Genomic DNA, 21751 nt, shown 5'->3' with positions numbered 1-21751 from the left:
CTCTAGAATTACTTAAAGGCTAAGGAAATGGAAGATGAGGATAAGAGTGAAAGAATGAGTTGTCATGGTGATTAAGGTGTCAAGCTACAATATCCCAGATACCTAGTGGGGTAAAGGGGGGAGCCTGATAATAGAAACAAATACGAGTGCAAGTAATAAAATATATATGCAGCAGAAAATATAATCCCTTACAACAAAATAAAAGTTCAATATTTACACTTGAAGCCAAGAAGTTAACTATTAAAATATGAGTACACAAAATTATAAGAGGCACTTCAATCATTGCAAAAGGTTTCATTAGAGTGTAGATAAAATATAACACTTGTAATTATCCTAAGGATCCATGAAGGGATCCAAACAAGTTTCAAGGGGCAACTTGGCGAGTAAATCATCACTTTTATCATCTGAAGGGGTGTATAGATTTAGGTGAATTCCATATAACTCAGTAAGGGAAACAATATTTAAACTACACAACTAAGGTTTTCAAAGATGATTAAATTCTAAATTAAATGTTATTTCCCAAATGAATAACTTACCTCAAGTTCGTTGCAAGATAAGCTTATTTCAAATGTTTAAAAAAGACTTTTATCTTTCTTCAAGAAACTATTTGGACATTATTACCATACTAAATAGTAAAGGCAGAGAGAAAAAATAATCAAATCATACTCAAGCATTAAGATTAAAACTAGTAAAACCAACTAAGAGCACGATATGATCATGATAAAATAGAAGAATCATCATACAAAATCACCATAGAGTATCAACAACTATTGACACGGGAGGCTATGGGGAGGATCGAATCAACTCTTATAATCCACTCAACGTATGCAATACCTAAACTTAACCGTTTAGAAAATTCATTCCTCTAATTGAATTTACAATCCTAAAAGAAATACAAAAACAAAGATTAAAAAAATAAAACAAGAAAAGAAAAAACGTTACGGACTTACCGATAAGTTGATCCCCGCTCATTGGCTCAACAAGACTTCTAAAGACTTCTGCTTCTTGAAGAATTTAAAAAAAATAGCAAAACTTTTAATTTAAGAAAAGTCTAAACTTTCAAAAAAAAATTTCAAATTGATTATAATTGATGTCTTCACAATCTACGGGCAAATGCCCATTTATAAGCTTTCTCAAGATAGTTTTAAATTATCACAATTGCTGAAAAAAATTAATAAAATAATATTATAGATAAAATTTATTTGATTTTAGAATAATTACGTAATAAAATATTTATTTTATCCAATCTAATTACAAGATAATTAGTTAAATAATCTTAAGGATAAAATTTATATTAAAATAATAATAAGATAGGGCTTTAAGATTAAAATTACATAATAAAAAATAGTTTAGAGTAATCCTAAAGTTAAAATATTACATAATTTAGTCTCTGGATAAAATTAAAATTTAAATATATTAAAGAATATTAATTAAATAATAAAGGATAATTACCATGATTTTTGTCTTATTTTAAGAACACTTATTCTACAAGCACCAGCCGCACCAAATTGGCACTTAGTTATATAACCTTTAGAGTCAAACTTGAATTCATCTTGTCACAATTTTAATTTATTTTTATTATTTATGTTACTTTTTTTTTTCTTTCTCACTTATGTTAAACATTCTGAATCTTTCATTTTCTTGATAGAAAATAACTAATTAAATTCAAAATTTTATATTATTCACATCATTTGACAAAAACAAAAAACTTTTTCGTTGATTTAAGGGCTAAACAGTAATTCTTCAAAATAAACTGTTGGTTTTTATGTCACTACTCTGAAACTGCTACTAATTTTAGAAAACTTGCACTTTTAGGATTGAAAAAACTCATCATATTTAGAAAGTAAAATCTAAACAATTCAGTAGTGCTAAAAATGAAATATTTATGTAACAGCCCCGGAAATTCATAATGAAATGTATATTAAAAATATCAAATGCGGAAGCGAAGTCAAAATTTGAATAACATCCCTTACACTAAAACAAAAAACGTGCTCACAAAATATAAAAGATCAAACTACTTAAAGGAGAAACTTGAAAGTAAAAGCTACGAATGTGACTATGGAGTCTTTAGGCGTCCCCTTCGTCGTCCTCCTGCGGAATCGGCTCAGGAACGATGTCCTCTTGATCTGAAATGATTAAATAAGGAATGAGCTACACCAGCCCAGTAAAGACATCACGATATCTCACCGTCACGGAGGTAAAGGTGGGTAGAAAACACAAAAAGACCAATGGAGCATAATTTACAACAAATCCTTTTATCGATAATAAAACCTTTACCATTCACTTACCTCGGTGAAATTTATAAAACAATATACGAAAGCAATAACATCATCATCATCATGAAACCATATATATAAACTGTATAACATAATGCCTATCAAGTTTTTCGTAATTCAATCGTTACACAACATATTTTTCTCATTTACCAGCCCACTAGTATCCATGGGAATCCATAGGGGTCCCGCTACCCATTAACCCTTAACACTTGAAATCATACTCCAGGGCCGTCCCCATACCCCATCCGGTATGGGTGCCAAACCATAGACCTCATTACCCCGTCCGGTATGAGGGTGAAACGGGCCGTCCCCATACCCCGTCCGGTATGGGCGCCAAAACACATAAGATCTCCATACCTCGTCCGGTATGGGAGACCACAATCCCAGTAGGGTTCCCTACGGACCCGGTCCGTCCACCATCTCCCAGGATATCTAGTCAGGCTGACCACATTATACAATTTTCATTTACATAATCTTTCATTCTCCTTTTCCCTCAGTCAGCATTATCAATCACATACAAACAAGCAAAACGATAATTTATGCCAAACAGACAACATACAATATCAATATCCCAGTCATTCAATCCATAATCAATAAAACAGTACAATATGTACACGAAACTATAAAATGAAAACATCAAACCTCATACTGCATTTAAAACTGTAAAACATGTCAAATAATAGTTAACCAACAAACACACTAGACTCGGGCTCCATTAGCGACCTTAAGCAATTTCACACATTCGTTGATTCATGAAATACCGTTTTATCATTTATTGAACTTTAATACCGTGATAGAAAATAAGGTGAGGGGTCCTTACTCGTTTCGGGGTCCGAACACGGCTTCACAGTGCGCTTGCAGGCTGTCCCTAATTTTTCCTGAATTTTTTCCGGGGAACTGAAACGCACTACTGGTACCTGCACGTGTTCCAAAAAATCTCAAATTAGGCCCAGGGCCCCTTTCGGCCAATATCGCAACTCCGGCACGGCGGCTCCGCCGTGCTCCTGCGACGGCGCCGCCGCTTGCGGCGGCGGTTCGCCTCGGGTTGGCCGTTTCCGGCCGAATTCGGCCACACTCGCATTGGTTCCTGCGATAAAACAACCCTACGGCCCTCGGGGGGCCGAAAATTTACGGAAAACCGAAGCTTACTGGCGGCGGTGGCTCTCCAGTGAAGTTTGTGTTTTGGTGATTCGGCTTCGATCAACCTGTAGAGAAAAGAATGGTGATCACGGTGATATAAAAATTGCATTAAACGGAGGCTGGGAAGGGCCTCATCGGAGGCAAAAATCGAGGAGGGGCGCGGCGGCGTCGCTGGCTTTCGGCCGTATTTTTCGGCCGTTTGGCCGGGATTTTGGCTCCGATTTGGCCGCTGGGGAAATCAGCGTGGAAAAACGAGTCGGGGGTATGAAATTTACCTCGATCGGCGGTCGGAAATCCCTCCGGTGCGGCGGCGGGTGGCGGCGGCCGGCTTCTGGCTCGTTTTCTTCGGCGAGGGCAGGCGGCTAGGGTTTGGGGTCTGGTGTGGGGGTCTTATTTATACCCTTTTGCCTTTTGATCTCAGCCGTCCATTTTGATTTAATCTGGGCCGTCCGTTTTTGATTAAATCTGGACCGTTCGTGCGATTAAATCTGGGCCGTCCGTGCGCACGATTGATCTGGGTCGTCCGATCGCGCGCACGCGGATCGCCAACGTGGCCCGTCCCCGGTCGATGTGATTTTTCCACGTGGCAGGTCCTGGTTGGCCAGGCCTGCTGACTGGGTCTGCTGACGTGGCTGCTGACGTGGCACGCACGTTTTTTTTTTTTTTTTTTCCTTCTTCAATTTCCCCGAGAGCTACAATTTATTTATTTTTTTATATTTGATATCGTTTGTTCAAATTTAAGTATTTTTTATAATATAAAATTATTAATTTATATAATATTTTGATAAAAGTTTATTGTAACGGTCACGAAAATTTAAATGAAATATATGTATTAAAAATGTCAAATGCGGAAGCGTAATAAAAATTTTGATTAGCATCCCTTATACAGTAACTAAAACGTACTCAAAACATGAAAGAACAAACTAACTAAAAGAGATACTCGAAATAAGAACTATAAATATAGCTATGGAGTCTTTAGGCGTCCCCTTCGCCGTCTTCCTGCGGAACGGGCTCGGAAACAATGTCTTCCTGATATGAAATAGTTAAATAAGGAATGAGCTACACCAGCCCAGTAAAGACATCACACTATCTCACCGCCATAGAAGCAAAGGTGAGTAAAAAACAAAATGACCAATGGAGCATAATTTATAACAAATTCTTTTATCAATAATAAAATCTTTTACTGTCCACTTAACTCAGCGAGATCCATGAAAACAACATATGAAAATAATAACCTTACAATATCATGAAATCATATACACTTAATAACACAACATATATCACACATTTACATTTCAATCATCAGGAAATAGATTTCCTCTTTTACCAGTCTTCTGGTATCCCTGGGGATCCATAGGGGGTCCCCTCTACACGTGAACCATGAACATTTATAACCTGATTCTAGGGCTGTCCCCATACCCCGTCCGGTATGGGCGCCAAAACCATAAACCTCAATACCCCGTCCGGTATGAGGGTGAAACGGGCCGTCCCCATACACCGTCCGATATGGGCACCAAAACACATAAGGTCTCCATACCCCGTCCGGTATGAGAGACCACGTTCCCGGTAGGGTTCCCTACGGACCCGGTCCGTCCACCATCTCCCAGGATATCTAGTCAGGCTGTCCACATTTTCCACTTATCAATTCATATAACCTTTTTGCCCTTTTCCTTGGTCTCAATCATCCAATCATACACAAACATGTAAACCAGTCATCGACACCAAACAAGACAACACAGTATCGGGTTAAGCATAATACCAACCAAAATAAAAGAAACCATAATTCATGCATACGAGACCATAATATAATTACATCAAACATCATACTGCATTTAATAATGGAAATTAAATCAAACAATAACAGACCAATACAGTATCAGACTCGGGCTCCATTGGCAACCTTAATCGATTATACATCTATAAAGTCACACAGTACAGTTTAATTATTTATTTAGCTTTAATACCGTGATAGGAAATAGGGTGAGAGGTCCTTACTTGTTTCGGAGTCTGAATACGGCTCTACAGTGCGTCTACAGGCTGTCCCTAATTTTTCTGAATTTTTTGTGGAAAACTGAAACGCACTACCGGTACCTACACGTGTCCCAAAAAATCCCAAATCAGACCTAGGGCCCCTTTCGGCCAATATCGCAATTCTGGCACGGCGGCTCCGCCGTGCTCCGGCGACGGCGCCGCCGCAAGCAGTGGCGATTCGCCTAGAGTTGGCCGCTTTCGGCCGAATTCGGCCACACTTGCATCGGTCCCTGTGATAAAACAACCTTAGGGCCCTCGGTGGGCCAAAAAATCACAAAAAACCGAAACTTACCGGCGGCTCCTCCGGTGTGAGTTGCGTTTTGATGTTTGGCTCTGATCAACATGTAGAGAAAAGAACGGTGATCAAAGTGGTATAAAAATTGCATCGAACGGAGGCCGGGAAGGGCCTCATCGGAGGCAAAAATCGAGGAGGGGCGCGACGGCGCCGCTGGGCTTCGGTTGGGTTTTCCGGCCGTTTGGCTGGTGGTTTGGCTCCGATTTGGCCATAGGCGGACTCAGCATCGAAAACGAGCAAGGAAGAGAAAATATACCTCGATCGGCGGTCGGAAACTTCCCCGGTGCGGCGGCGGGTGGCGGCGGCCGGCTCCTCCGGCGTCAGGTTCTTCTTCTCCAGCGAGGCACTAGCGGCTAGGGTTTTTGTGGTCAGGTGTGGGTGGGGTTATTTATACCCTTTGCCTTTTAATCTCAACCGTCCATCAAGATTAAATCTGGGTCGTCCGTGCCTGATTGAATATGGGTCGTCCGTGCGTGTGAATCTGGGCCGTCTGTGCACGTGAATCTGGGCTGTCAGTGCGCACGTTTGATCTGGGCCATCCGATCGCGCGCGCGCGGATCGCCCACGTGGCCCGTCCCCTGGTCAGCGTTTCCTTGCCACGCGGCGCGTTATGGTTTGCCGGGGCTGCTGGCTGGGCCACTGACGTGGCTGCTGACGTGAATAATTTTTTTAAATTGCGTTTTGACCTCCGGTTTCCGATTTTCTTTTCAAAAACACCCCCAGAATCCAAATTTTCACCTCTTTTTCCCAAAATCAATTTCAATTAAATCCAAATAATATTTTACCCAATTTTATCATTATTATTATTTTTATTTTTCATTAAATTAAATCAAATTAAAATAAATTACATAAAAATCAAATAAATAAAAAAATAAAAAAAATAAAATATAATTTTATTTCACTTGGGTGTTACATTTATGATTAGATATAGTAAACATATAGTATAACGTGAGTAAAATATAAAGCTAAATCCATGTTATTAGATATTTACTAATACAATTTATAAATTAAAATTTATTATGTTTATTTTAATATACAATAATACTAATAAAAAGCAGCAATTTACATTAAATTACTGAGTTATAGCTCAATGGTTACTTCTTTTCCTCTTCACTAAGAGAGTGAAGATCAATAGCTTACAACAAAACAGTTGTAACACCCCAAATTTTATCATTATGAATTTTTTTTATGAATATTAATTTGTTTTGTTTTAATTTTTTTTTGTAAATTTATATGAATTAAATGATTATTTATTTAATAATATATAGTTTTAATTTAATTTAATAGAAATAAAAATAATAATAATGATAAAAATGGGTAAAATTATTTTTGAGATTTAATTGAAAATAATTTTGAGAAAAATGGGTGAAAAATTCGGATTCTGGAGGTGTTTTTTAAAATAAAATCGAAAACCGGAGGTCAAAACGTAATTTAGAAAAATTGTGCCACGTCAGCAGCCCCGTCAGCAGCCTGGTCAGCAGTTCTGACCAACCAGGACACGCTGCATGGCAGAAACGCTGACGCGGGAGGCCACGTAGAACGGAGCCACATGGGCGATCTGCATACGCGCGATCGGACGGCTGAGATCTGTTTCCGCGCGCGCGGACGACCCAAATCAAACGCGCGTGCGGACACCCTAGATTGCACACGTGCGGACGACCCAGATTGAATCACGCACGGATGGCCCATATCGCATCGCGATGGACGGTTCAGATTCATTTCTAATTTAATCTCGATCGGACGATCCAGATTAAATCGTGATGGACAGCTCAGATTAAAAGGGGAAGGTTATAAATAATCTCATCCACACCCAACCCCAAACCCTAGCCTCCAGAGCCCTTGCCGGAGAAAACAACCCAGCCACCGGAGGAACCGACCGCCGCCACCCGCCGCCGCACCGGAGCACTTTTTGGCCGCCAAACGAGGTAAAAAATTTTCCCTTTGGCTCGGATTTCGATGCTAAAACCTGCCTGTGGCCAAATCGGAGCCAAACCACTGCCCAATTGGCTGAAAAACGCTGCCAAAGCCCAGCAGCACAACCGCAGATTTTCTCAATTTTTACCTCCGATGAGGCTCTTCCCGATTCCCGTTCGATGTAATTTTTATATCACTGTGACTACTGTCCTTTTCTCTACAGGTTGACCGGAGCAAAACACCAAACCGCGACTCGAGCCGGAGTTGCCGCTGCACCTGAGAGCTCCACCGCTGGTAAGTCTCGATTTTCTATATTTTTTTGGCCCACCGAGGGCCCTACATGTGTTTTATCACAGGAACCAATGTAAGTTTGGCCGAATACGGCCAGAAACGGCCAACCCGAGGCGGATCGCCGTCGCTGGAGCACAGCGGAGCAGCCGTGCGGAAATTTCTGAAATTGGCCGAGTAGGCCCCAAGTCTGATTTGGAGTTTTTTGGGGACATGTGCAGGTACCAGAAGTGTGTTTTAGTTCCCGAAAAAAAAATCAGGGAATCTAGGGACCGCTCGTAGGCGCAGTGAAAAACCAGTCTTAGATTTCGAATCAAGTAAGGATCTCTCATCCTATTTCCTATCACGGCATTAAAGCTTAATAAATGATAAAACGCTATTTTATGAATTAATAGATATGTATAACTAATTAAGGTTGCTAATGGGGCCCGAATCTGATATATTTTCGGTCAGTTGCTGTTTTAGTTATTTTACAGTTTTAAAGGCATTATGGTGTCTGATCTATTTATTTTATAGTTTTGAATGCATGAATCACTGTTTACTTCACTACTGCTTGATTTTGTGAATCCGATGATATGCCTGCATTGTTGGATGCTCGTTACTGGTTTAAATATTCATGATTATGTGAGAAATAAAAAACTAAGAAAAGAATAGAAAATGTATGTGAATTGATAAGTGGATAAGTTGACAGTCTCACTAAATATCCTCGGAGATGGTGGACGGACCGGGTCCATAGGGAACCCTACTAAGAACGTTGTCTCTCATACCGGACGGTGTATGGAGACTTTAAATGTTTTGGCGCTCATACCAGACGAGGTATGGGACGGTCCGCTTCACCCTCATACCAGACGAGGTATTGAGGTTTATGGTTTTGACGCCCATACCGGACGAGGTATAGAGACGGCTCCTTGAGTTAAGTTATTAAGGTGAATGGTTCACGTGTAGCGGGGACCCTTTTGGATCCCTATGGATACTGGTAGGCTGATAAAAGAGAAATTTTGTTGCCTGATGATTAAAATATTAAAAGTATGACATGTGTTATGTTATAGAGTGCGTATGATTTCATGATATTATAATGTTATTATTTTCATAAGTTGTTTTCACGAATCTCACCGAGGTAAGTTGACAGTAAAAGGTTTTATCATTGATAAATGAATTTGTTAAAAATTATGCTCCATTGGTCGTTTTTGTTTTTCTACCAACCTTTACTTCTGTGACAGTGAGATAATGTAACGTCTTTACTGGGTTAGTGTAGCTCATTCCTTACTTAATCATTTCAGATCAGGAGGACTTGATTCCCGAGCCCGTTCCGCAGGAAGACGGCGAGTAAATGCCTAAAGATTTTGTAGTTTTTCTTATAGTATTCATTTCTAGTATTTACTTTAGTCAGCTTATTCTTTCATACGTTTAATACGTTTTGGTTATTGTGTAAGGGATGTTAATCATAATATTTTATTTTGTTTCCGCACTTAGAATTTTTATATATACGTTTCCTTTTAATTTCCGGGACTGTTACAGTTGGTATCAGAGCCGCGTTTCTCAGACTCGTCCCTTACACAATAATACTTAGAGAAATACCAACCGATGAATCATTACTCAACCCTTCTTTGTGAAATGCAGGTGCAGAGAGATGATGAGAGGAAGACCCCCACTAAACCAAGCAGCCCAGGATGATTCGCTTCGGGAAGATGTAGACAGAATATTTGAGATGCTAGAAAGGATCATTGCTGCCCAGCAAGGTCGAGAGGAGAGAAGGGAGTTACCCAACCCTCCCCCACTACCACAGGTTGAGCCACCGCTACAGCGAGGGGATCCCGAGCCACCCTAGCACGAGCATGCTCCTCCACAGTACCACCCGACACCACCGCCGCAGTATAATTCGGTGCCCTAGCCATAGTACTGCTCGGCACTGTCACAGTATAATCCAGTGCCCCCACTATATCAGCAGGTGCCACCACAGGGTCCCCCAGTCTATCCTTAGCCCGACCCAGTCCCTCTTCCACAGGACCCAGCTCTTTCTCTAATTGACCCGGGCTACATAGAGAGGTACAAGAGACTGAACCCTTCCATTTTTGTAGGGGAGTCCTCTTTCGAAGATGCCCAGTACTGGTTGGCGGAGACAGAGAAGGCTTTCAAGACCTTAAGAGTGGTTCCCGAACAGAGGGTTACCCTTGCTTCCTACATGCTGGTGGGGGAAGCAGGTCTTTGGTGGGAGCTCAAGCAGACCACCCTACCTACACCAGTCACTTGGGAGCAGTTCTTAGCAGCATTTCATGCGGAGTACCTCCCCGAGTACATCTGACATCTAAAGGAGATGGAGTTTGTCCAGCTGGTCCAGGGAAACATGTCGGTGTCGGAATATGCTCGTAAATTCCTAGAGCTGGGCCGATACTCCCCTGAGACATTATAGATGAGGGCAGGAAGGCTAGGAGGTTCCAGTGGGGCCTCCACACAGAGATCAAGCAACATTTACTTGTACTAGGGCTCAAGACATACTCAGCCGTTCTGGCAAAGGCGCAGATTATGGAGAGGAGTTTCAACACCCTTCCTCAGTCAGCAGGGAGTCACAGACTCTCAGCTCCACCCTGCAGACCAGCACCTACTGCGCCTGTCCAACAAAATAAAAGACCCAGACTGGTGATCCAGGCTCCCCCTCAGGCTCCAGGGGCAGCACGTGGTAAGATCTGTCAGCACTGCGGCAGGGATCACGGGGACCGACCATGCTACCACCTCAACAACACCTGTCGCATATGTGGTAGTGCCCAGCACTATGCGAGAGAGTGCCCGAGGAACCATAATCAAGGAAGACCTCCTATTCAGGGCAGGGTTTATAACCTCACACAGCAGGATGCCGATGCTGACCTGGACGTGGTACAGGGTATGTACACTATCTGTAACCATGTTGCTCATGTTTTATTTGACACTGGTGCATCACATTCATTTGTTTCACATGTTTTTGCATCTAAATTTAATGTATTACCTGATAAACTTGATTCAATGTTATTTGTATCTATTGCTGGGGGTGAAACACTATTAGGGGAAGTTGTCTACAGGGTTTGTGCCGTGGAGATAACAAATAGGAAACTGAGTGTAGACCTAATAGGTTTAGACACTGGGGATTTTTATGTAATTTTAGGAATAGATTGGCTAGCGGCGTATCACGCCACCATAGATTACTTTAGCAAGAAGGTTGTATTTAATCCTGCTAATGAGGAGCTATTTACAAATTAATAAAATTAGTTAGTACTTATTCCTTGATGACAAGTTTTTCTTAATTATCAAATACCTTAACCTTGCTATTTTCTCTAACTAGGCAAGCCCAAGAAAGAGAATTGTATTCAAGAGATTCCGGTAGTCCGAGACTTCCCAGATGTGTTTTTGAACGAACTACCCGAATTGCAATGGACAGGGAAGTCGAGTTCACTATAGACCTACAACCAGGCACCCAGCCCATTTCGGTTGCTCCTTACCGCATGAGCCGCGTTGAGATGGAAGAACTGAGGAAACAGATCACTGAATTGCAAGATAGTGGCTTTATTAGACACAGTGTGTCTCCTTGGGGTGGCAGAGTCACTTTTGCCAAGAAGGAGGATGGAACGTTGAGACTATGTATTGATTATAGAGGATTGAACAAAGTCACAATCGAGAACAAATATCTCCTTCCCAGAATTGATGACCTATTCGATCAGTTGTAGGGTGCGCAAGTCTTCTCCAAAATAGACCTACGATCAGGTTACCATCAGGTGAAAATAAGAACAGAAGGTATCCGCAAAACAGCATTTCGAACCAGGTACGGACACTATGAGTTTCTGGTAATGCCATTTGGGCTAACCAACACCTCGGCCATCTTTATGGATCTGATGAACAGGGTCTTCAGAGAATTCTTGGATCAATTTGTTATCGTGTTCATCGATGACATCTTGGTCTACTCAAAAATAGAGAAGAACATACTCACCATCTAACCCAAGTTTTGCAGGTTCTCAGAAAAAAGAAGCTATATGCAAAGTTGAGTAAGTGTGGATTCTAGCTTGAGCAGACCGCTTTCCTAGGACACATCATATCAAAGGAATGAGTATCAGTGAATCCCAAAAAGGTTGAAGCGGTACTTGGCTGGGAGAAGTTGACATCAGTTAAGGAAATCTGTATCTTCCTAGGAATGGCAAGTTATTACTGCAAGTTCGTCGAAGGATTCTCTAGTCTAGCGGCCCCTCTAACCCGACTCACAAAGAAGAATGCCAAGTTTGAGTGGAATGAGAACTGTGAGAGAAGTTTTTCAGAATTAAAGAAACGGCTAACCACTGCACCCGTACTGGCTTTACCGAGTAGATCGGGGGGATATACAGTTTATAGTGATGCCTCCTATCTAGGCCTGGGTTGTGTCCTAATGCAGCATGGGAAGGTCATATCCTATAGGTCTAGACAGTTAAAGAATCATGAAAGGAATTATCTCACCCATGACTTGAAGTTTGCCGCAATCATACACGTCTTGAAAACCTGGTGCCATTATTTATACGGAGAGACCTTTCAGATCTATACCGATCATAAGAGTTTGAAACACATATTCACTCAAAAAGATCTCAACATGCGTCATAAAAGGTGGATGGAACTCCTTAAAGACTATGATTATGATATCTTATATCATCCGGGTAAGGGCAATGTGGTGGCAGATGCTCTCAGCAGGAAAAATGTAGGTATCTTAACCCATTTGATGATTTCAGAATGCAAGCAAATTGGGGCCACACAACAGGTTCGACTTCAGGACCTGAAGAGAGTCGCATGTTTGGGCCATCTGACTGTCCAGCCCGAGTTAATACAGAGAATAAGGGAAGCCCAGTCAGTATACCCTGCCCTAATAGCCCGTAAGAATGATACAGAATAGAGAGTGAGCTCAGAATTCCGAGTCTCTGTCGATGGTTACTCCAATTCCAGGACAGGGTGTGTGTCCCAGACAACAGTGAGTTAAAGAGAGACATCATAACAGAATCCCATAGCTTGAAGTTTGCCATGCATCCCGGAAGCACCAAAATGTACCAAAGCATGCGACCCCGGTTTTAGTGGAATAGGATGAAGAAGGACATAGCTGACTTTGTATCTAAATGCTTGGTATGTCAGCAGGTCAAGGCAGAGCATCAGTGCCCAGGTGGGTTATTTCAGCCTTTACCGATCCCGGAGTAGAAGTGGGAACATATCACCATGGACTTCATAACGGGATTACCCAAAGTATGTTCAGGACATGACGCCATCTGGGTAATTGTTGACCGGCTTACCAAGTCTTCCCACTTCTTAGCCATCAGGATGACCGATCCTTTGGATAAGTTGGCAAGAATGTATATCTGGGAAATAGTCAGGTTGCATGGAGTTCCAGTGACAGTGGTATCTGACAGGAACCCCAGGTTCACTTCTCAATTTTGGAGTAGGTTCCAGCAAGCCATGGGAACAAAGTTGTCTCTCAATACTGTCTTCCATCCTCAGACTGATGGACAATCAGAAAGGACAATTCGTACACTTGAGGATATGCTCCAAGCTTGTGTCCTTGACTCTGGGGGCCATTGAGATGACTATCTACCCCTGATAAAATTTGCCTACAACAACAGCTACCAAGCGAGCATTGGCATGGCTCCGTATGAGACGTTATATTGGCGCCCATACAGATCGCCGATTTGTTGGGAAGAAGTGGACGATAGAAAATTATTCGGCCCGGAATTGGTAAAGGAGACCACGTCTAAAATAGTTAAAATCAGAAAGAACATTCAGACGGCTCAGAGCAGGCAGAAGAGTTATGCGGACACCCGGAGGAGAGATTTAGCGTTTGAGAAAGGTGGCCGGGTGTTCCTTAATGTCACTCCTTTCAAGGGAATTAGTAGGTTCGGCAAGAAGGAGAAACTGAACCCCCGATTTATTGGACCATTTGAAGTCTTATACAAGATTGGTACTATCGCCTACAAACTAGCACTGCCTTCAGAGCTCTCCAAGGTCCACAATGTGTTCCATGCATCTATGTTACGTAAGTACAACCCAGACCCCTCTCATGTCTTGGCTCATGAACCACTTCCACTCAAAGAGAACTTATCTTATGAGGAAGTACCAGTTAGTATCACGGACCGAAAGAGCAAAATACTCCGTAACCGAAAAATATCATTTGTAAATGTCGTGTGGCAGAATCATACGCCAAGAGAGGCTACCTGGGAGCTAGAATCAGAATTTAGAGTCCAGTATTCCCATTTGTTCGATCAAGAGTAAAAAATAAATTTAGGAGACCAAATTTCCTTAAGGGGGGAAGAGTTGTAACACCCCAAATTTTATTATTATTATTATTATTTTTATGAATATTAATTTGTTTTGTTTTAATTTTTTTTTGTAAATTTATATGAATTAAATGATTATTTATTTAATAATATATAGTTTTAATTTAGTTTAATTTAATTAAATAGAAATAAAAATAATAATAATGATAAAAAGGGGTAAAATTATTTTTGGGATTTAATTGAAAATAATTTTGAGAAAAATGGGTGAAAAATTCGAATTCTAGGGGTGTTTTTAAAAAGAAAATCGAAAATCGGGGATCAAAACATAATTTAAAAAAATTGTATCACGTCAGCAACCCTGGCCAACCAGGACACGCCGCGTGGTAGAAACACTGATGCGGGAGGCCATGCGGAACGGAGCCACGTGGACGATCCGCGTGTGCACGATCGGAAGGCTGAGATTCGTTCCCGCGCGCACGGACGACCCAGATCAAACGCGCTTGCGGACGGCCCAGATTGCATGCGTGCGGAAGGTCGAGATTGAATCACGCACGGACAACCCATATTGCATCGCAATGGACGGTCCAGATTCATTTTCAATTTAATTACGATCGGACGGCTCAGATTAAATCGTGATGAACGGCTCAGATTAAAAAGGAAAGGTTATAAATAATCTCATCCACACCCAACCCCAAACCCTAGCCGCCAGAGCCCTCGTCGGAGAAGATAGCCCAGCCACCGGAGGAACCAACCGCCGTCACCCACCGCCGCACCGGAGCACTTTCCGGTCGCCAAACGAGGTAAAATTTTTTTTTTGGCTCGGATTTCGATGCTAAACTCGCCTATGGCCAAATCAGAGCCAAATCACTGCCTAATTGGCCGAAAAATGCCACCAAAGCCTAGCGGCGCCGCCGTGGGTTTCCTCGATTTTTGCATCCGATGAGCCTCTTTTCGATTCCCGTTCGATGTAATTTTTACACCACTGTGACCACCGTCATTTTCTCTACAGGTTGACTGGAGTAAAACACCAAACCACGACTTGAGCCTGAGAAACCACCGCACCCGAGAGCTCCGCAGCCGGTAAGTCGCGGTTTTCTGTATTTTTTTTGGTCCACCGAGGGCTCTACGTGTGCTTTATTATAGGAACCAATGCAAGTTTGACCGAATTCGGCCGAAAACGGCCAACTCGAGGTGGATCGCTGTCGCAAGCGGCAGTGCCTCGCCGAAACACGACGGAGCCGCCGTGCCGGAATTTCTAAAATTGGCCGAGAAGGCCCCGGGTCTGATTTGGAGTTTTTTGGGGACATGTGCAGGTACCAGAAGTGAGTTTCAGTTTCCGAGGAAAAATTCAAAGAATATAGGGACCGCCCATAGGCGCAATGAATAATCGGTCTTAGACTTCGAATCAAGTAAGGATCTCTCACCCTATTTTCTATCACGGCATTAAAACTTAATAAATGATAAAACGGTATTTTATGAATTAATAGATATGTATAATTAATTAAGGCTGCTAATGGGGCCCGAATCTGATATATTTTTGGTCAGTTGCTGTTTTAGTTATTTTACAGTTTTAAAGGCATTATAGTGTCTAATCTATTTATTTTATAGTTTTTTGAATGCATGAATCACTGTTTACTTCACTACTGCTTGATTTTGTGAATTCGATGATATGCCTGCATTGTTGGATGCTCGTTACTGGTTTAAATATTCATGATTATGTGAGAAACAGAAAACTAAGAAAAGAATAGAAAAAGTATGTGAATTGATAAGTGGATAAGTCGACAGCCTCACTAGATATCTTAGGAGATGGTGGACGAACTGGGTCCATAGGGAACCCTACCGGGAACGTTGTCTCTCATACCGAACGGGGTATGGAGACTTTAAATATTTTGGCGCTCATACCGGACGAGATATTGAGGTTTATGATTTTGGCGTCCATATCGGACGGGGTATGGAGACGGCCCCTGAAGTTAAGTTATTAAGGTGAATGCTTCACGTATAGCGGGGACCCTTATGGATCTTCATAGATACTGGTAGGCTGATAAAAGAGAAAATTTGTTGCCTGATGATTGAAATATTAAAAATATGACATGTGTTATGTTACAGAGTGCGTATGATTTCATGATATTATAATGTTATTATTTTCATTAGTTGTTTTCACGAATCTCACCGAGGTAAGTGGACAGTAAAATGTTTTATCATTGATAAATGAATTTGTTAAAAATTATGCTATATTGATCGTTTTTGTTTTTCTACCAACCTTTACTTCTGTGACAGTGAGATAGTGTGACGTCTTTACTGGGTTAGTGTAGCTCATTCCTTACTTAACCATTTCAGATTAGGAGGACTTGGTTTCCGAGCCCGTTCTGTAGGAAGACGGCGAGTAGATGCCTAAAAATTTTGTAATTTTCTTTATAGTATTCATTTTTAGTATTTATTTTAGTTAGTTTATTCTTTTATACGTTTAATACGTTTTGGTTATTGTATAAGGGATGTTAATCATAATATTTTGTTTCACTTCCGCACTTAAAATTTTTATATATACGTTTTCTTTTCATTTCCGGGGCCGTTACAATAGTGAAATGGATAATTCACGATTCGTATTTAAATATATTAAATATTATTCATAATTTTGAACCACTTCCTCGTTACTCTGTTATAAATTATTATCCAAATAATTAACCTATTATGCTTAATTATTTTAATAATGAAATTAAAACTAACTCATTTTCCAAAGACCTAATTATCATTCTCACATGACTGAATGTAAAGAAGAATAATAGGCTTGTTTGTGTTAGATTATAGCTCTGATATATATATATATATATATATATATATATATATATAAAAGAGTTGAGTCTTGAAAACTTGACATGGTAGGATGATGTGGCAGTAACGAGGTGGAGATATGCTGAACGGATGCTGCTTTCAGCAAAAACAAATTTAGAGATGTCATGCTGACATCAGAATTAACGTCAGCAAGACAGATGCTGAAAGGATGAGAAATCAGCTCGGAGAGAATAATAGTTTATATATATGCTGTCATATCCGCTATCCATTTTTCAATCGATGACTATTTCATGAATATATATATATACAGATCATATATATGTGTTGCTGATTATATATGCTTGTGTGTTTTTAAGTCAAGGACGTTCAATTTGTAATTGAGACGCTTGTCCAAAATTTCCAATTTTTCTTGAATAAATATTTCATTACTTATTTAACAATATAAATTATTTTAACCAAAATATTCTTACTTTTTCTCATTAACTAAGAAGATAAAAAAGACAACAGAGTGGATTTACATATATATATATATATATATATATAGATCATCAGAACATCACGTGAAAAGAACTAAGAACAAGAACATGCTGTTTACATGTACACACACACACACACATATATATCATATATATATATATATGTACGAATGGTTCTTATTTTATTTGGTGAAAAGAACACGCAGTTTAATATTAAACACTAATATATTGCGAGTCAGACACAAACGAAACCCCTGACCTAGAATTAATCAAGATTTATGATCATCTCCATATCTCCTGGAAACTTTAACCTTCAAACCATTCTTCATGTGCAGCAAAATAGAAATCCCTGGCTCTATACACTGTCCTTCAACTACTTGCAGTTTATAATTATATATAATTGCTGCCGCCACAAGTTTCAACTGAGTAAAAGCTACTTCCTTCCCCAAACACGTCCTTGGACCTGCATTGAATGCCAAAAACTTATAAGACGGTTCATGTTTAATTCTCCCTTGTTCAGATATCCATCTTTCAGGCTTGTATTCATAACAATCTTCCCCCCATATCGATCTCATTCTCCCCATTGCATATAATGAAAACAAGATCTTCATCTTTGGATCAACGTAATGGCCACTGGGAAGTACATCTGGTTTTAATGGCTCCTTGTGTTGAAATGGAACTGGGGGATATAGTCTTAGTGATTCACAGAGTGCTGAGTGGAGATAAACCAGTTTGTCAACCTCGTTTATGTGAAAAACAAGATAACTAGTCTGAGTTGATGGTTTTATGTTTGAGTTGAGTTCTTCTCTGATCTTGGCTTCAACTTTAGGGTTCTGAGAAATTAACCAGAAGAACCAACTGAGAGCTGAACTTGTTGTGTCTCTCCCTGCAAGTAGCAAGCTTAAAAAGGTGTCTCTCAACAACTTATCGTCATTCTTGATTTGATTATCTTCAAGTCTCATGTAACATGTCAATAAATCCATAGCTTCTGACTCGGGGTTTTGACTCAGTTCTTCTTTCTTCAACGACAAGTATGATGATATAACTCGGTCAAAAGTTTGATAAGCTTTTATCATCTTCTTCTCTTCTCCAATACCCAGCAGCTTCTGCAACTTCCACAAGATTTGTGGCTTTATATGTCGATAAAAAATCACTTCTTCTGCGTCATCCAACGCCTTGGCGAATTCAATCTCGGGAAAATCAAGCGAGAGACAACCTGGGTCGTACCCAGTAACCAATTTGCAGGTAGAATCAAACGTGAATCTCTGAAATAAATCTTGTAAATCCACCATCAACCCATGTTCCGCCACGTGTTCAAGAACCGGGATCAGACCATTCTCCACTTTGTCCCGACTAGTCTTGACCAGAAACTTGTAAAACCCTCGATGGCTCATGAAACTCTGAGCAGTCTTTCTCTGATTCTTCCACAACTCGTTGTCGGCGTTGAAAATCCCATCGCCTAAAACATCAAAGATTTTCTTGAACTCGGAACCTTTGGGAAAATTCGAAAAGTTTGAGCTCATAATGTAGTGAATATTGGCTGGATCCACTGTCACCAACAAATCCATGTTAGCAAACCATGGACCTTTCAACAAAAAAGTGCACCCACTTTTGTCAAGAAACTCAGTTGCCCAATCTTGGAGCCGGGGGAGATTGATGATAATATCCGGCAACGTGCCAAGAACTGGAAAGTTTCTAGGCATGCCATTGTTTTCCTTAAGGAAGAAACCCAAGATCAAGAAACAAGCAACGGCCAACAAGATTTCAATTAAGCCTATCATCGCCATTGATTACAGCTTGTACTGATTTGCTTAATTGATATATTCACCACCGCCTTGTTTCTATCTGCTGCAGCTACTTATATATTGACTGTTTGGTGTTCAATGAAGGTAGTTAGTTGGAAGTGCTTTTATAGACAGAGACGTGTGTGTTTGAAATATTTTCTTCATCCTGGTATATTTCAGCGTAGACATTGATAGAAAAAGACAATCCGCCATTAACATATCTTCACAACCTCCATTCGTCTTAATCCTCTTGACATTGATAGCTAGCTGGGAGCTTGTTTTATTGTTTGGCCATATATGTATATTTATATATATAGTTGTTCATAATTTGTAAGGTATATGTATATTGGGAAGTGGGTTAAATCTAACACGAATTACTTTATTAGATTTTTTTTGTATTAGGTTCCTTTAACTTTGCTTTTGGTTTTGATTTTTATATTTTAAAAACACTTTTATAATTAAATAAGTAAAATAATTTTTTTTTTTTTGTGAAAATAAAAATTAATATTTAGTAAATTTAAGTACAAAAATTATAATTCATGATTTTTAAAAAATAATTTCGACTTTAAAAAATTAGAAAAAAATTTCAAAAATTATTTCTATCAATTGATTTTTTTTTTTTTTACTTTTCTCAAATGACAATATTTTACTGAATTATTTCTATCAATTTAATGTGGGTTAATATGGCCTCTTTGCAAGCTACTTTCATATGGCAATAATTAAAATTACGCAGATTATAAAATGTAAAAAAAAAATAATAATTAGTTAATACATGTGGGGAGCATCGTAATACGTAGAAGTCAATTAATTAATTAGTGATCCAGATTGTGAAGCTTATCTCTTTATCCATAAATAATTAACAAAGTAGTTGGCGTTTGACTAGTCTTCTTACTAGGTCAGCGTACCTTGTACACTTTTAAATTAGGATAATGTCTCTTTAATATAGATGAATATATACAATATATAATTTTCAGAATAGATAACTATTATATATATATATATATATATATTATCACATCAAATATGTAGATGATTATATATAATATACATTAATTTTATTTTAATACATAAAATTATTTAGCACATAATTTATATATAATAAATTAATAATTAGGTTACATTTTTATTTTAAAAAATTAAATAAATAATTCATAGATATATATTATTATATTAAATAAAGAATTTTTATTTTGTTTTTAGATATTTTAATAAAATTTAAATGTTATACTAATTGAAGAATACCATTAACAAAAAAATTAATTTAATTAATTTAAGTGATGTAGATGATAACAATGATATTAAAAAACGAATACCTCTGTAATTATTATTTTTTCATTTTTAAGTTACTAATTTTTAATAAAAATATTACGTTTTAAAATTATTTCTTTATATTATTAATGCAATAATACAAAAAAAAAAAAAAAACTTTTGTTATTTCTGTAAAAAAATTTGGGTAAAATATCAACTTTTAGATGTTAAATTCCCTATTAACTATAACTTATTATTCTATAATTAGAAAAAATTAAATAAATAAAAAATTATTTTTATAAACATCTTGTGAATCACCCGTGTATATATTATATTGAGGTGATAATTTGATATGACATAACGTATTATATTATATACTGTATGTGATCTTTGTTTTTTTTTTTTCAGTGGAGATTATAATAAGATACATTTAATTATGACAAGAGTTGATTAAATCTAAACAATTATTCGGTCCTTCGTTAGGCACTTTGATAGGAATTATGCATATGCATAGTACATTTTTGTATAAAGAAAACAATGTATACGAACAAAATGATGACAAGTCGCGTGCTATAAAACATAGTTTGTGAAAATTATAATTCAACATGATTAAGTCAATTATATGGTTGAACCTAATAAATTATTAGGTATTTCATTCTAAATTAGTGCAAACACTGGGCGCTTTAGTCGGGATTTAGCCTAAAAAATATACTTTGAATATCTTTTTGTACTCAGTACGCATCAATTAACTTGTAATTCATATATACGTATTTTGTTATAAAGATAGAATATCTATGAACAAAATGATGACAAGTGGAGTGCTATAAAAATTAAAATAATATAAGTTTATAAATTAATATATATTGTCTCAAAAAAATTGTGATTCTTTAAAAATAATATGATGTAATAGTATTAATTATTTATCATGGTGCCCAAGATAACAATAAAGAGGTAAAATTTTTTAAATTTCGATCTTTGTAACTAGTGGTACTCATACTCGAGACTTGTTGGCGGGTTGAGAAAAAAACTAAAAACTATTTGTAAGTGGCTAACCAAATGAAATACAGAAGTGGTTGGCAAAGATAAAAAGTATCAAGAGTGATAAATATCAAGATAACACAAGTCATAATGGGCTGCCACATGGAAGGCAACGATCATATGGGAGATCATGGCCACATGGGAGGTCACGCCCACATGAGATTAGGAGATGATGATCACATGAGAGGAAATCAAGATCCAATTCAAGACATACAAGGCCCCCATG

The 21751-nt window shown here is 38.8% G+C and overlaps 1 pseudogene; it reads right to left on the bottom strand.

Annotated features, from left to right (window-relative positions):
- Window positions 1-17492: 17492 nt before the first annotated feature.
- LOC110810452 (alkane hydroxylase MAH1 pseudogene) lies at window positions 17493-19376 on the bottom strand (annotated as a pseudogene).
- Window positions 19377-21751: the final 2375 nt, after the last annotated feature.

This window comes from Carica papaya, chromosome 6 (assembly GCF_054855325.1).
Source record: "Carica papaya isolate Zhongbai chromosome 6, ASM5485532v1, whole genome shotgun sequence".
In the NCBI taxonomy this organism is placed as follows: domain Eukaryota; kingdom Viridiplantae; phylum Streptophyta; class Magnoliopsida; order Brassicales; family Caricaceae; genus Carica; species Carica papaya.
The sequence above is the reverse complement of the archived record's forward strand: the minus strand, read 5'-3'. Positions and strand labels throughout refer to the sequence as shown.